We start from the raw sequence: 17,633 nt of genomic DNA, 5'->3' as shown, positions 1-17,633 counted from the left end.
GAGCCTGCTTCTCCTTCTGCCTATGTCTCTGCCTCCACCCCTCCCCACCCCCGGGTCTCTCATGAATAAATAAATAAAATCTTAAAAAAAAAAAAAAAGAATCCATCCTGAAAGTGCACCCTCTTGTCCCTGCTATTTCAACTCCTCCTCCTGAGTCACCTCATAGCCTTTGGAGTCATGATAGCTGAGGGCCTGGACAACAGTGAGCACAGACAAGTCATCTCTATGTTTTCTGTTAAAATTCCCGGCCACCAGACGGAGGAATGTAATAGCATGTTTGTTGTTTTATGCCCCTCACTGTATTTTGGGGTGGTTTGCAATGCAGACAAATGACTGAACCAATAATGCCTACACCCAGGCAGTTGGGAGCTCGCTTTCCCCAGTCTATCACCATTTCTCTCTCTATTCAGAGCCATTAATCTGCAAAGGTCAGGAAATCAGGATTATTTGGCTGGATCTAGAAATGTGTACACAGTAACCGCTGCTTTCGCTTTGACTTGAGCTTGGCTCGGGACCTTTGTAAACTAGCTGTCAGGCTGAGCAGAATCATTCATTTTAAAGCATGAAATGTGTCCAGGCTTTTCACTTGGAAGATGATTGCTCCCCATGGATGGGCTCATCCATCACAACTAGCTTTCCTCTTTGTGTGGCTAAACATATCAGATGATAATCTGGGGAAATTTGGTGTCTTTAGTTTAATCCTGCTCTATTCATTTGCTTCTGAAAAGCAAACAAAATAGCACTTCCAGGTTTATTCCTCTTGACATGGACTGTTAATTTTAAAATGTTTCTCTGAGGCAGTCTGCATTTTCTTTTGAGGAGATCCTAGGAGAAAGGCGGCCTTACAGGCTGGCTAAATGTCACACTTGCCAGGTTTCAGACTGTGCCAAAACTTTAGCCTTTTCTTTTTCCATTGAAGTACTGGAAAGCATTGTAGTACTTTATTGAGGGTGATGAATGATATCTATTTAATAAGAACTTTAGCACTTCTATTTTATCCTCATTGCTTTATAAAACAGGGCTTTATTTTCCAAACCTTTCCAAATGTGTTTCCTCTTCTTTATTATCATAAGACCAGGTGCTCAAATCCTTGACTAAACTTATTGGCAACATTTATTCTACTAATTTTTTAAAATTTAATTTAATTTTTTTTTTTTTTTTTTTTTTTTAGTAAAAGGTGAAAGATGTATCGACCTGAAGAGAAACCAGAGTATTATTCTTTTTTCTAGGCAAATAAAGCAGAGTACTCTGCTGTCACTCTCTAACCTTGGATCACTTACAGAGTTCTGAACTGTTGTAAACATCCATAGGGAAAGTCCTGGAGAAAATTAACCAAGAGTTGGCAAGGAAAGGAACTGGGCTTTGTCTGGTTAATTCTATCTGCCATGTCTCTTGGGTTTCCTTTAGCTTCATTTCTTTTTCTTTCTTTCTTTCTTTCTTTCTTTCTTTCTTTCTTTCTTTCTTTCTTTCTTTCTTTCTTTCTTTCTTCTTTCCTCTTTTTCTTTCTTCTTTTCTTTCTTCTTTTGCCTAAGAACATGATATAAGACTTCTATTTTTGTTTCCAATTTTTTGCCTTTTTTTGTATATATTTTTTTATTGGGATTCAATTTGCCAACATATAGCATAACACCCAGTGCTCATCCCATCAAGTGCCCCCCCCTCAGTGCCCGTCACCCAGTCACCCCAACCCCCCTCCCACCTCCCTTTCCACCACCCCTTGTTCATTTCCCAGAGTTAGATCATTACAAAAGGTGGCTGCTGCCTTTTGCCCTCAGACTCGGCTCCCCACCAGCCCCCTTCCATGTGGCAGTCATGTCCATCTGTGGGGCCACAGGCTTTGTCTTCCTTGTCGTTGTGTCTCCGTTGCCTAGCATAGTGCCTGGTGCATAGCTGATGTACAAATATATAATGAGAATATGAAGGGAAGGATTTATTTCCTATGAATGGTAAAAACAAGCAGATTTAAGAAAAATAAGAGAGATTGCTTACAGTTTTTCTGAAGACTTTTCAAGCTCAAGAAGGTGAATTTTCAAAGGTAATTTTTTCCTCCAGGTATTTGAGAACGGTTATATACATATTCAGTGCTTTAGAGGTAAATTTACTGTCCATAGGAAATGCATATTATTAGAAACATTTATTTTTTTTTCAAGAAACTAATATTGAGTTTTTAGATTTCAAGCCATTATGTGTGTGTGTGTGTGTGTGTGTGTGTGTGTGTGTGTGTGTTTTAAGATAAAGCTGCCAAATCTTTGCATGTAAATGGAAGTAAAGAGGTGGAATCCTAAAATTAGTAGAAGACCAACAGTCAGTGAATCCAAGTGGCTTCCAGGGCCTGAAGGAACCTATGCACCAGGGAGCCTTACTGTCAGGGCCAGGATCAAAAACGATTTCATGATAGTGCATCAGACCTAGAGAGGTGAGGGAGGGAAGCAGTGCATGAAAATTGCATAGTTTGGTAATAAACCACTTAACTGGAAATATCTTCTCAATTATTCTCTCACAGAAAAGTCAAATACGGATCTTCCTGGACTTAGGGTTATATCCTGATAAACCCATAGTAAGTTTAAGATACCATAATTGAAAAATCCATTTAATATGCCCAACCTGTTGAACATCCTATCTTAGCCTCGTTTATCTCAAACATGCTCAGAACTGTAGCCTATAGTTGGACAAAATCTTCTAACACAAAGCCTGTTTCATGATGAAGTGTTGAATATCTCATGTGATTTATTGAAGACTATACTGAAGGTGAGAAACAGAATGGTTATAGGGGTACAGAATGGTTGCAAGTGTATTGGTTGTTCACTTTCATGATCACGTGGCTGATTGGGAGCTGAGGCTGGCTGCCTCTGGCTGGCATCGTAAGAGAGTATCTCATTGAATATTGCCAGCCCAGGGAAAAGATCTACAATCACAATTCAGAGTACAATTTCCACTGAATGCATGTTGCTTTTGTACCATTGTGAAGCTGAAAATTTTAAGTTGAACCATCTTAAGTCAGGAACCATCTGTATTGGCAAACACTGATTTGAGACCCTAAGCAGTGATAGGAGATTGGAGAAGCCTCCTCTATACTCCATGTGCACCTTCCCCCACCACTCTCACAAAATAGCTGGAGAAATCCTTTTAAAAACAATTCAGTCAGATCATATGACCTCCCCACTTAAAATGATCCATGGCTCAGGGCTTTGCATAACATTCATGAATAAGAGCTAAAAGTCCTCTGGATTCTGGCCAACTCACAAACTCATCTCACACCACTCTTTCCCATGAACTTTCAGGTTTATTCATGGTGGAAATTTCCTTGTTGTTTCTGGAAAACTCCAATCCCATACTCTTTTTAAGGTTTTTATACTTTTATACTCATTGTTTCCTCTATCTTTAACTACATATCCATACATACCCTCTTATATATCCATGGCTTGTCTCCTTGCTTACTTAGATCTTTGCTCAAATATATTTTTTTTCAGGGACCTTGTGTGACTATTCTATTCCCTTTTTTCTAGCATTCATGCCTGCTTGGCAATCTGTTATGGGAACATCTATCTACTGTCTACCCCGCTGGAAAATGAGTTACGTGACATTAGAGATTTTGCCTGTTGTGAACACGGATGGATGTATTCCTAGTGTCTGGAATGGTGTCTGATATATATTTGGTGTATAATAAGTATTTGTGAGATGGATGAATGAATGAACAAATGAGAGCAATACAAAATAATAGTTACGGTCAAAGAAAGTTGGGCAAATGAGTTTATAGGTGTTTCTTGAGAATATATTCCCCAATACAGATTTTCATGATATGAGTGATTGATTTATCTGAATTGGACTTGGCAGGAATAAAAAGATGGAGGGAAGGAAAGAATGGGGAGCAGAGATGGTATAGAGGTGGGGAGACAAAAAATGGAGTAAAGATCAAGATGAAAAGTAGTATAGTTATTTGTCAACTGTCCTGAGACAGAAGATTCAGTTAAGCCTGAAACAGTCAGTGTCTTTGGTGGAAATCCATGGAAAGATTGCATGATTAATTTTATTTTATTTTATTTTTTTTTAAATTTTTTATTTATTTATGATAGTCACACACAGAGAGAGAGAGGGAGAGAGAGAGAGGCAGAGACACAGGCAGAGGGAGAAGCAGGCTCCATGCACCGGGAGCAGGAGCCCGACGTGGGATTCGATCCCGGGTCTCCAGGATCACGCCCTGGGCCAAAGGCAGGCGCTAAACCTCTGAGCCACCCAGGGATCCCGCATGATTAATTTTAAGGGTTTCCCTGACCAGCAATAAAGATGTGAAGCGGATTTTCAAGGAACTTGGTAAGTGGGTAAGGAGATTTTGTTGACATGCTCAAGGCAGGAATTGAAAAAAATAATCAAAGGTCCTGGAGAAACAGAGGAGAACTGATAAGATCACAAGAAGACACTGAACTCCATGGGGGCATCCCAGGAGTTTTCAGAGGTAATTTGAAATCACATGAAATTTTTACTTTGTGGGGTGACTCACCTACCCCTGGAGTAAGATGTGGCTCCATTGTAAAGAAAGAAGAAAAGACTAGGATTTGTTCTGGGTGCACACTAAAATTGGCAGTGTTGATAGAGGAAGATGTTCCACAATGGAAGTAGTTCTGTGTCTTACCCATCCTTCTAACTGTGAGTATTTAGGAAGAATCTTGATTTTGACCAAAACCAAGCTATCAGAAGTTGTGAAATCCAAGCACCTCTTTCCAGTTGTACCTCTCCATTAGTTGGAATAAAGAGGTTGGCTGTGAGCTGTCAGTTTTTTTCTTGTCATATAGCTGGTGATTCATTAGGATTTTCCAGAGAGAATTACATAAATTAACTTCTTGTTTTCATGCATGTCAGTGCTATGGGAAGTCTTCATGTGACCTGCAGCATTGAGGTTGCCCTCTGAGAAGGTTTTAATATGTCTGACTCATTTGTCTATGCATTCTTCACATAACCTTAGCATGGCAGGCCTGAAGTGGGAATGCTTATGCTAAAAGCTAAGGTAAAGGTAATTTTTTCTTTTTAATTAGTGAGATACATGTTTAATCTTCCTTTCCTTTTGTGTTATATGGATTTGTTTTGGTGCGTAAGAGTAAGAACAATGAGATCCAATGGACTTAATTGGGTCATTGGTTCACACTGACCTGTGTTTTAACCTTGAGAAATTCCTGAAGGTTTTTTTTTTTTTTTTCCCAATAGGAAATAGATAAATAGCTATGAAATTACTCATGGTGTAGGAAGCTATTACATACAGGGCATCCTCATGAATATCGAAATGTGTTCTTGACCCGGGTCCACTTTTCACTGTAGGATTTCTTAGCTCTGTTTTTTTTTTTTTTTTCTTTGCATTTAATAAATTTCCAAAGCCAAAAGATACATCCTTTTGTTAACAAAAATTCTGTAGGGCACACAATAAAGTAAAATAATAATACAGGTTTAGGCTGCGAGGATAGTCACCGTGGAAAAACTATGATCAAGTTTCTAATTTTCTCCATTATCTAGGTCAGTAAGGAAAATAGTTTCCCCACTTTGTTTCCTCTTTGTTCCAAACTCAGTTTCTAGAGATTTGTAGAGTTGCAGGTTTTCTCATTGTGACACAAAGATTAACCATTTTGGCAATCATCATCTAAATTAAAATGGGTGATACAAAAAGTTCAGATCAAGAAATACACAATGCAGCTTAATGATTGAAGACTCAGTCTTGAAACCACTGGGATTGAAATTTCATGGCCTCTGCGGATGACTCACTGCTTAGCTGTGTCATGAGTTTCATTTTGAAATGAAATACACTGTGTGGTTTCATTTGAGGCTTTGTGTTGATGCAAAAAGGAAATGAGCCCATATTGGGAAGTTAGGTTGAAATACATATAATTAATGATGAAAAAGTGTCAAGCTGTTGTCTGGCCATTCTTCTCACCTCTGTTCTGGCATTACCAGGTTGTTCTGTAATCATCTGTCTGTCCCTCCAACTTGTCTGAGAACTCACAAAGAGCAGGAACTGGGTCAAGCAAATAGAAGGTGCTCAATGAACAAGTCAACATGAGTTTTATGGGAGTGAAATCCTTAGCTCAAATCTTACTGCGTAATTGTCGATGAAGAGACTCTTTTCATCTTCAGTGCATTTACACACTGGACTTAAGCACAATCTTGTTTATAGAAGCTATTTTACAGTATTATTTTCACAGTAATACTCACATTCCCAAACCTGGATATTCTCTTGAAACCCATGGGGAAGGAGGTGTGGGGAATGGAGAAAGGATAGTAGAAACAAAGAGAATGAAAAATGGAGTAAGATTAATTATTTTACATTATTTTTTAGTTGAGGGGAGATTATTTTAAGGTTAATTTTAAATTATTTCAATTTACCTCCAAATTCTTGGAAGATGTATGATGTCTCAGACTCTGTTCTAAGGATACTAGTCTTGGTGTCTGATTTCAAGGAATTTATATTCTTGTGATGAGGAGGGAGGAAAAAGGTGTTTTGAGTAACAAAGAAACTAGAGAGGAAGAAAACACTCTATGTGATAAAATATGTAACTGAATTTTGAAGTGGTACTATTTAGTCTTTAGAGACATAAACTTTTAAGTCAGTCCAGGACTGAGACTCGTTCTACCACCACCGTTGAGCTCTGAGACTACAATTACTTATGTGCAAAATGGGAATGATAATAACAATGCACTAGACGGTTTTTATGAGAATTAAATAATATCATTCATATATGTCGTGCACCCAACACTGAGCAGCAGATCAATAATGATTAAATGTGAGAATGGAAAGGGCTAGAAAATAGCTCGAGTAACTGAGTTCATTTTAAAGTTTCTGTTGCAAATTCATGTAAAATATAATGTTTTCTTGTGGGTTGGCATTTGTGCTCTAGACCAATCCAAATCACTATGTAATTGATAGTCACTGAAAATAAACATGGAAATCAGAACTTCATGCTGAAAACTTTACTGAAGTAAATATCTTGAACCTTGCTCTTAAAAGAATACACATCAGAGTACAGAGAGCTGCTTCATTTCTGATGACCAAAAAAGACTATTGTCCAAATTATAACCACACAGTCCAAGAGAGATATATGTACTTTCCATCTGTACTTATTAGAGAATAAGTTTGGGATTCTGGAAGAATTGGAATAAGTGCTATAGAGAGGACCTGGAGAAATTGTTGAAGTTTGGTAACTTTTCAAAACTGAATTTCCATTTTCTGACCTACATGAACATTTCCCTTTCTTTTAGACTATGAACTCCAAACCTATGTTGGGGAGAGCCTCTTTTTCTCTGTCTTGGTTAGCCATTTGCCTTAGGTTTATTGAGTTCCATGTGAATTCTGAGTGTCTCCTGAAGGGTAAGTCTGGCCTTTTTTTCTACTTTATAAGGTAGCCTTTTTTTTTTTTTCCTTGTCAAGAACATTGTTCTAGATTCTGTTACTGCTCATTTCCTCTTGGTTTTGCTCCATTCTCTAGGTCCTACTAGAGACCAACTTTAATCTTTCCTCCTCTGCCCACAAATATGGTGAGGGCCCTTCCTATCCTGAAATATCCTCCTCTGACCCTGCTACTCGAGCAGCTAGTACTTATCTTCTGTTACCACCAAACTTCTCAGAGTACAAATTCTGCTTTCACTTCTTGCTCGTGCATTCATTTCTTAACCTCTTGTACTATGACTTCCACCTCTACCTTGCACCCCTCTATGAAACTACAAGGTCACCAGGTAATTTGTGGAAATTTCACTTCTTGGAACTTTCTCCTACTATGGCCTCCTTGATACCATGGTCTGCTGGTTCTTTAATCTTTCTGAGAACTTCTACATCCTTCACTAGTTGCTTTCCTCTGCTCCTTCTGCTCATCCACTCACATTGCTTTGCACAAGAATTTCCTCGATCTCTTTGCCCTTCATCTCAAAATCTCTTTCCTGATGATTCCCAAACCTAACAATTTCCAACTGTTGTTAGTTAGGGTTTTCTTAAACAATCAGTCAGAATTTCAAACTCAGCATATTTAAAACTAAGCTCATTAACTTAGCACTTGAAAAAACTCCAACCTCTGTCTTCATTTTGTTTTTATTAGTGACAATAGTACTAATGAGTCATTCTTCACAACTCGAGAAAATTTTTATTCTTACTTCTCATGCTCCATGCATAATACATTCGATTCTATATTCTTTCTATTTTGGAGTCAGGTAAATCTGGGTTCAGATCATGGTTTTGCTACTTACTACCCTTTTGGCCTTGAGAAAATTATTTAAGTTCATGGCATCCTTATCTATAAAATGTGGATCATAACATCTCCCTAGATAGCTAGTTGAGAGGATTAGATAAAAGCTGCACATTTTATACTTACTACTTAATAAATAGTAATCCTATTCTTTTCCCTGATCCTAGTTATAAGGGGGTTCATACTCACCTTTTTTCTATTAATGGACTAATTCTTATCAAGGTACTTCATGTAGTTCCCCACACATAGTTGTTATTCACATGTTTTTTCTCCTTCCTTCCTTTTGTTATGTTGTCTCCTCAGTTCAGACTCACATTGCTTCTTGTCTGGACAATTGATGTGGCTCCTGCCCTGGACATTGGGATTTACCTTGCACACTGCTGGCTGATTCACCTTCCTGAGGCATGCTCTGGGTAGACCACTTTCCTACTCAGAAATCTCCACTGCTTCATTATTTCCCAGAAAATGAAGTAGCAAAACCTATAGTTTAAGTCACATTCAGAGACATATGTGTCATGATTTTCCTACACATGGCGTCTGTTTTGGCCAAGTGGTACCACTCTTTCTTTCAACATGTCCTGATGTTTTTGTTCTCTTGCCTTTCCTCCTGGGTCTGGAATGATATCTAAACAGTCTCCATCTGCCAAATCCATTTCTAACATGATGCATAAGACTAGAGCTTTTCGAGACTGTGTCTATTTAATATATCTGTTTTTGAAATACCTAGTCTAGCCGACCCTCAATCCGTTTGGCTTAATTAAAATAGTAAAACTGACGTACAGAGCCATTTGTGAAAGTGAATGTCTTATAGACAACAGAACCACTATTTGTGAGAGAAGAAAGATTGAAGAGGAATAAGAAGAAGAAAAAAAGAAATGGAGTTCATTTAGGGAATGAGGTATTTCTTTTTTCGTTGGGTCAGAAAAGTAGGGAATGCAGAGAAGTAAGAGTCCCAGGAAAAGTAGCAAGAACTAGGATTATGCGAACAGGGTGAGGGGGCTTTGAAAGCAGTCTCTGTTCTAATCTCATTGTAATCTTGGCTTACAATAATGATTAACATTCCAAGACAGAAGATATGGTGGCAAACTGCCCTGTATTTAAAAACAGAGGAAACGCCCTGGAAAGAATGAGATGCGGTAAAGAGAGGAAGTGACAACGTACTGGAAAGGCTAGCTATAAGTCATCACAGGGGGACCCTAAATCCCAGCATGTGTCAGGCAGGCTGATGTGATCCTGATACCATTCATGTCACTGGGGAAGAGCCACTTGTCACTTTGACACAAGCAATGATAAATCAGTCTAAATACTTGGAAGGGTCTAAGTGCTGAGGACATGGTGGTGCTCAATAAAAGCCTGTTATTGATGGGCTGCAGTTTGTGACAGGGCTTCTCTAGGGTGAGATCCAAGAGTAAGTAGGGGAAGCACTTCAAAAGCTGCTTAGGTGTGCCAGATTGCTCAGTAACATCGGGACAAATAGGCCTGCCTTGGCTAAGATATGACCAGAGGCATATTTTATGCTTCCAGGGGCTGTTTGTTTCATAACTTTAAATCATAAATGAGAACTTGATGTCTTCCAGGAAGATCTTTAAGCAGACAAATTAAGTATGAATTTAAGGAATTCTCTGAGGGGCGCCTGGGTGGCTCAGTCGGTGAGGTGTTTGGCTCTTGGTTTCAGCTCAGGTCATGATCTCAGGGTCGTGAGATCGAGCCCCAGGTCAGGTTCTGAGCCCAGCGTGGAGTGTGCTTTTCCCTCTCCCTCTGTTTCCTCCTGCTCCCTCTAAAATAAATAAATAGAAATCTTTGAAAAAGTAATTAGGAAGTTCTTTAAGATCAGAAGTAGCAGTTTATCCCTGACGAGGCCTTTCTTCTAGTTCAGACACCTTACATCTATGTGTTTGAAAAGTTCCATGTCATCATGAATTTGTTGGAAAAGGAATACTTAATACATATTTTAAGGCATAATGTGGAATGTCAATAGTTTCATTGAGCACATTTGGAAAATCAGAAGAAATTGTTGACAGAGTGTGCTTTTGGAGAATTCCGCAGAAATTGCTTGGGCGTTCGGGGTTAGTGAGGGCTCTGGCCGTGACTGTCACCCCTCCTACAGATTTGTGTGTCTTAGATTTGGAAACCTGCTAATAACTCAGGAGAAACATACCCATCATCTACCATCAAACATACTATCATAAATACAGCAAGCAAAGACCAAGGAAATGGCCAAATTATTAATACTGATGTTTTAATTCAAATGATTAACTTAATTCTCCCAAATGGTTCTTCACACTTTCAGAGCCACACAAATGAGTTATTTGAGATGCTTTTCACTTGCTTTTCTGTTTCACTCTTGTCTGGTAGTATAGAGGCTTCATTCTCTGAGGGGGAGTCTAAGATTGCCTTTGAGGAAAACTTGAAGCAATTTCTATTTAGCCTTTTTGGCTGTGCTTTTCATTGAATTTGGTGCTCTTCCTTAAACTTTGCATGATTGGGTTTTAAATACTTCTGCCAGCATCATGGTCTCTGACAATTATTATTCCAGGATTTCATGAACAGAGGTCACAAAACTTAACTAAATCTCCAAAATACTAAGGAAAATACTTTAAGTTAGAATGTGAGAACAGACGATGATTGCTTTCTGTTGATTTACTGCTCATTTGACAGGATATTGCAATCAGGCTTTCTACTATTAGCTTCGTGTGGGAAAACTTAGGAACCGCTCCATAGATGTCACATCTGTGGACAATTTCAGGTTTTTCTGAATTTCCCTTATTATCGTCTGCATTTTCACTGGTTTCAAGTTTGCTCATCAAATTTCCTGTTTTTAACCACTGATCCATGCTCCCAGTTGAATATACAGTTTGAAACTATTCACTTGAGAAAGTTAAATGTAGTATAACTTTACAACACAAAAAGACCTCAGAATTTGGGGTTATTTTGTGTTATGGGAGAATTTGCTGTTTATTTTTTATTTTTATTTTTTTTAGAATTTGCTGTTTAGAGAAAGAACTAAACATAGATATGTATTTGTAAAAGATATTTTAATCTTATAATTGCAGTGCTCATGGGAATTGTGTGTGTGTGTGTGTGTGTGTGTGTGTGTGTGTGTATACGAAAGTTAGAAAAACTCCACTGATTCTTAATGGGACAGACTCATTTAAAGAATGCATCGAGTGTAAAGACTATGGACTTGTCTAGACTATTGCTGTTCTTTCTACCAGGTAATGACACTACCTTAAGCCATTTTCACATTAGATATGTTTTCAGCTTTCCTTCCTGAAGGAGTCCTGTTTGTACTACATGATGTTGGCCACTTTGATTGGAGAAGTGATGGTAACTCGATCAGCTTAGACCAACCAAATACTCTTTTCCATAATTAGGGAATTGGGATTGAAACTTTCTGGTTTAAGCCGGATCCATTTTCTTATAGTCAAATTTCTACGAGAACGCCAATCTCCCCTTAGGTGGACATAGTACTAACCTGCAGTTACTTTAGAAAAGAAGTACTGGCCAACGATACCCATTAATACCCCCCGAGGTATGGAGAACCTTCTCCTCCTTGAAAAGCGAATACAGGCCATTATGTATTTTCATGGTTTGTTTTTACTTTTTATACTCTTCTGACTCTTCTTTCAGGCTTTTGTTTGTCAATTCTTCTTGCAAATTTGGTGAGGATAATCATGATTCTATCCAGTTCTGTGCCTTCTGGGTCCATACTTTCTATACTGGTCCTTCTGAACTTTTTAGTTGAAAGTGTAGCACAGAGACATCTGATCATTGAGAACATACTTATTTTCCAACATACCCTGGCAGAGATGTAACCTTTTTCCTTTTGTTCACCTGTGATGACGTTGGAGTTTTCCAAAAGGAACTTCGGCAGAAACTAAGGGTGGGGTATGGTGGGTGTGGAAGGGTGGGATGATGAAAGAGTAGAAATCAACGAATTCATGTGGTACAGAGTTCTAATGTGTCTCTTATTTCCAGCCAAGATCCACTGTGGCTAGGACAGCTTTGGCGCAGGTAGCCCCCGGTTCCTGGACTAGCTTTAAAGTAGTCTATATGTTTGAATGAGGGTGAAATTAAAGAAAAGAAGATGCTAAAAGCACAAACTATGGAAGAAGAAAAAACAGGTAAATGGGATTTCATCAAAGTTAAAAACTCTTGTGCTTCAAATGACACTACCAGGAAAATAAAAGGACAGCCAATGGAACGGGAGGACATGTGTGAAAGATATAAGCATAGAAAAGATGCTCAATATTATTAGTCATTAGGAATATGCCAATCAAACCCACAATGAGATACCACTTCTCATCCAGGAGGATGGCTAAAATCGAATTAAAAAAACCCAGACAATAACAAGCTTGTACATGTGCATATGTGTGAGTGCATGTATGTTTGCATTTTTTTGCTGGACTGTTTCTGTTACTTTACATAAACGGGGGCACATGGAACATGAATTATATTTGGGTTTTGCTGTCCTAGCCCTTTATAGTTTACTCTGACCTTTACCACGTATCATCATCTATCTCATTTGGTCCTTACAGCTATGTAAGGTGGGCGGAGTAGTTCATTATTTTTCCTTTCTTAAAGATGAAGGTCAGGGTCAGAGATGTGAAGGTATTTGCCCAACTTATCCAATAAATGGTTAAACTAGGACTTAAACCCAGATTCTTTTTACAAGAACCCATGCTCCTTCTTGGATAGGACTGCATGACATTTCATTGCAATGTCTGGATAACTTAGAAATAGTGCATTCACCAGATGTCAGGGTTTCTGGCTGCAACATTTGTCACCCTATTGATGGCCAGGTTAATCTGCCTGGCTTTTTTCCTTTCTCTCTCTTTTTTTTCCCCTGCTCTACTGAATCCCTCCTGAAGCTGTGTACTTGGTTGAAGAGGATAACTTTCTCTGACAGAGGACGACTGTTCTTCACTGTGTCATTTGTTTTCTTTAAAAAAAAAAAATGATAATGGATTTTAAAGGATATGTTAAAACATACTTCTAATATTTTCACATTTTCTTGGCACCTGAAAATGAAGCTAGTGAACTAGATATTTTCAAAATGCTTCCAGCTCAGGAATTCCATGACCTTTCCCTCACTGATAATGCAAAGCTGGTAAATTTCACCTCTTTCTGGGATATTGGTTTAGGAGACTTGGTGGTTGTAAATGATGCCTAACAGTTTTTAAGTTATCTGCATGATCTTTAGATAACAATAAATTAAGTTTCAGATTCTGTCAATATTTCCTTTACAACTCAAGAGCCAGTGATCTTATAGAGCAGTTGCAGCACTTAAAAAAAAAAATATTGCCAACTCTTTGCCTTTTTTTCCTCTCTTCTTTTGAAACAGGCTATAGATGTATTGGCATTGCTCTCTCTTCATTGACCTTGTGGGAAATGATCATCCTTCCATTTTCCCAAGAATTGAAAATATATTTCTCAGAAAGAAGAGGGCTGGAACTAAAGTGGTGGGCTGAATTAAGCATAGAAAGTCAAAATATATGGGAATATGTTGAGAAATGAGAGAGTCAATTTTAGGACAGCTTATTTTTAGCCATTTTCCTTTTGCTGTCTCTATAAAGGCCACAGAGAGTCAAGAGAAGTGGTTCTCCGACCAAGTGATAGTTCAGAGATACAGCCCATAACGAGAAAGAAGAGTACGAAATTTCTTTGAAAAGTATGAAGAACTAGTCAAATGTACCATACTAAATTTCCAACCCAGTCTTGTAGAGCCAGGAAACTAACTTTAGTTTCTACAGAGGTGCTTCTTACAGAGGCTGTTTCTAAGATGTGTCTGCAGGTCAGCTAGTGCTTAATTCCATAAGAGAGTTAATACCTATTTCATCAAAGTATATTATGAAGGGTTTATTCTGATTAGTCAGACCTCATTTATTTTATTTCATGAAATGTACATATTTCTCTTTCCTGATAATAAAAAATAAAATGTAAAAACTCATGAAAAAAGTAAAGTTAGGGGCACCTGGGTGGCTCAGTCAGTTAAGTGTCTGACTTGGGCTCAGGTCATGATCTCTGGGTCCTGGGATTGAGCCCTGCGTTGGGCTCCCCACTCCGTGAGGAGCCTGCCTCTCCCTCCCCCTGTGCCCCTCCCCCTGCTCATGCTCACTTTTGCTCTCTCTCTCTCAAATAAGTAAATAAAATCTTTTTTTTTTTTTAAAGAAAAGTAAAGTTAAATATCTGAAGAACTACATAGTTTTTCAAAAATCTTTTAGAGGGATTGTGAACTAAAAAAGTCTGAAACCATGATGCAAGAATATGTGGCACTAACACAATTGGGGCTGACCATTGTTTCACAATATCATGGGGCTTTGGAATATTTTATAACTTAAATTTTCAAAAGATGATTTTCTCATAGCTGTTCCATAGAACATATTTCAATGAAGGTTGAATATAGTTCTTCAAATCTGTAATATCTTCAAACATACTGTTACTATTTGGTATTTACTATTTACTTGAATGTATGAATATATTAAACATTCTGCTAAGCACTTTTCACATAAAATCCTGTGTAACGGCACCATGATCTCCCTCCTGTCTTCACTGAGGGAAGGAATTGGCAAAAACGGTGTATGTCTAAGTTGTACAACCTCTTTCGAGACATATGCATATATAGAAATAATTGCAACAGTCAAGCTAATGAACATATCTATCATTTCATGTAGTCACCATTTCCTTCCTTCTTTTTTTTTTTTTTTTTTGGTTTTATTTTTAAGTAATCTCTACACTCAACTGGGGCTTGAACTCGCAATCCTGGAGATCAAGAGTTGCATACTCCACTGACTAAGCCAGCCAGGTGCCCCCTCCTTTCCTTCCTTTCTTTCTTGTGGTGAGAATACTTAAGATCTACCCTCTTAGCAAATTTCAAGTATACAATACAGTGCTGTTAACCACATTGACACTACCGTACATTAGATCTTCAGAACTCATTCATCTTGTCTAATTGAAATGTACCTTTGGAACAACATCTTCCCATTTCCCCCTCCCCTGAGTCCCTGGAAACCACCATTATACTCTCTATTTTAACAAATGTGGTTATTTTATTTATTTTATTTTTTTATAAATTTATTTTTTATTGGTGTTCAAGTTGCCAACATACAGAATAACACCCAGTGCTCATCCCATCAGGTGCCCCCCTCAGTGCCTGTCACCCATTCACCCCCACCCCGTGCCCACCTCCCTTTCCACTACCCCTTGTTCATTTCCCAGAGTTAGGAGTCTCTCATGTTCTGTCTCCCTTTCTGATATTTCCCACTCATTTTTTCTCCTTTCCCCTTTATTCCCTTTCACTATTTTTTATGTTCCCCAAATGAATGAGACCATATAATGTTTGTCCTTCTCTGATTGACTTATTTCACTCAGCATAATACCCTCCAGTTCCATCCACGTCGAAGCAAATGGTGAGTATTGTCGTTTCTAATGGCTGAGGAATATTCCATTGTATACATAGACCACAGCTTCTTTATCCATTCATCTTTCGATGGACACCGAGGCTCCTTCCACAGTGTGGCTATTGTGGACATTGCTGCTGTGAACATCGGGGTGCAGGTGTCCCTGCGTTTCACTGCATCTGTATCTTTGGGGTAAATCCCCAGCAGGGCAATCCCTGGGTCATAGGGCAGGTCTATTTTTAACTCTTTGAGGAACCTCCACACAGTTTTCCAGAGTGGCGGCACCAGTTCACATTCAAATGTGGCTATTTTAGATTCCACATATATGTGAGATCATGAATTATTTGTTTCTCTGTGTCTGGCTTATTTCACTTAGTATAAATGTCCTCCAGGCTCACTTATGTTGTCATAAATGTTAGGATTTCCTTCTTTTTCAAGGCTGAACAAATATTCCATTGTATATACACTCACCACTTTTGCTTTATCTATTCATCCATCAACGGACATTTAGTTTGTTTGTATATCTTGGCTGTTGTGAATAATGCTACAATGTACGTAGGAGAATAGGTATCTCTGAGATATTGATTTCATTTCCCTTGGATAAATATATGCAGCAGTGGGATTGCTGGATCATGAGGCAGTTCTATTTTTAATTTTTTTTTTAAGATTTTATTTATTCGTGAGAGACACAGAGTGAGAGAGAGAGAGAGAGAGAGAGAGAGAGAGAGAGGCAGAGACACAGGCAGAGGGACAAGCAGGCTCCATGCCGGAAGCCTGATGTGGGACTTGATCCCGGGTCTCCAGGATCATGCTCTGGGCCGTAGGCAGGTGCTAAACCACTGGGCCACCCAGGGATAGCCTGTTTTTAATTTTTTGAAGAATATCCTTACTGTTTTTCATAATGGCTATGCTAATTTACATTCTCACCAAATTGTGCAATGGTTTCCTTTTCTGCACATTCTCACCAACATTTGTTATCTCCTGTCTGATAGTCATTCTAGCCGGTGTGAAAATTCTCACCTGTTTTCATTATAAATAAATAAAAACATTGTGGTTTTGATTTGCATTTCCTTGGTGATTAGTGATATTGAGAAGTTTTATCATATACCTCTGGCCCTTTATGTGTCTTTTATTTTTATTTTTGAGAAAGGTCTATTGACGTCCTTTGCCCATTTTTAAACCTTTTTTTTCTATTGAGGTATATGAATTACTTATATATTTTGAATTTTAACTCCTTGTCAGATATGTGGTTTGTAAATATTTTCTCCGTAGATTGCCTCCGTAGATTGCCTTTCATTTTGTTCATGGGTTCCTTTGCCATGCAGAAGCTTTCAGCTTGATGTAATCCCACATGTCTTTTGCTTTTGTTGCCTGCTTCTTGTGTCACGTTTAAAATATTATTGCCTATAACAATGTTAAGGAGTTTTTTCCTTATGCTTTCTTCTAATATTTTAAAAGTTTCAAGTCTTATGCTTAAGTCTAATAATCCATTTAAGTTGATATTTGTAGATAGGATGAGATAAGAGTCCATTTTCTGTCTTCTGCATTTGGATATTTAGTTTTCCCACCATGGTTTACTGAAGAGACTATCCTTCCCTCACTGTGTTCTCTTGATACCTTTGTTGAGGATCCGTTGATCATAGATAAGTGGACTTATTTCTGGGCATTCTGTTCTGTTCCATTGGTGTATATATCTGTTTTTATGTCAGTACCATACTATTTTGGTTACTATAGCTTTGTAATATGTTTGGAAATCAGTGAGTGTGATGTCTTGAGCTTGTTCTTCTTACTCAAGATGGTTTTGACTATTCAGGATCTTTTGTAATTCTACATGAATTTTAGATTGTTTTTCTACTTCTATTTTATTTATTTATTTATTTATTTATTTATTTATTTATTTTAAAAGATTTTATTTATTTATTCATGAGAGAAACAGAGAGACAGAGAGGCAGAGACACAGGCAGAGGGAGAAGCAGGCTCCATGCAGGGAGCCCGACGTGGGACTTGATCCCGGGTG

At 38.2% G+C, this 17,633-nt stretch overlaps 1 long non-coding RNA gene across 8 annotated transcripts in view; it reads left to right on the top strand.

Moving 5' to 3' along the window:
- The window catches only part of LOC144305251 (uncharacterized), a 53,049-nt gene that overhangs the window by 22,861 nt on the left and 12,555 nt on the right, over nt 1-17,633 (top strand). For 2 of the 8 annotated variants that reach the window (XR_013372310.1, XR_013372305.1), the window contains exons 6-8: nt 4,074-4,311; nt 7,240-7,348; nt 12,195-12,340. The exons of 4 other annotated variants lie outside the window; for them this stretch is intronic. This is a non-coding gene — a long non-coding RNA (uncharacterized LOC144305251). Of the gene's footprint in view, nt 1-4,073; nt 4,312-4,857; nt 4,992-7,239; nt 7,349-12,194; nt 12,341-17,633 lie in introns of those variants that run through there. 2 more of the 8 variants (XR_013372306.1, XR_013372307.1) reach the window with 2 other exon arrangements.

Source organism: Canis aureus, chromosome 35 (assembly GCF_053574225.1).
Source record: "Canis aureus isolate CA01 chromosome 35, VMU_Caureus_v.1.0, whole genome shotgun sequence".
Taxonomy (NCBI): domain Eukaryota; kingdom Metazoa; phylum Chordata; class Mammalia; order Carnivora; family Canidae; genus Canis; species Canis aureus.
This window is presented reverse-complemented; position numbering and strand designations above follow the sequence as displayed.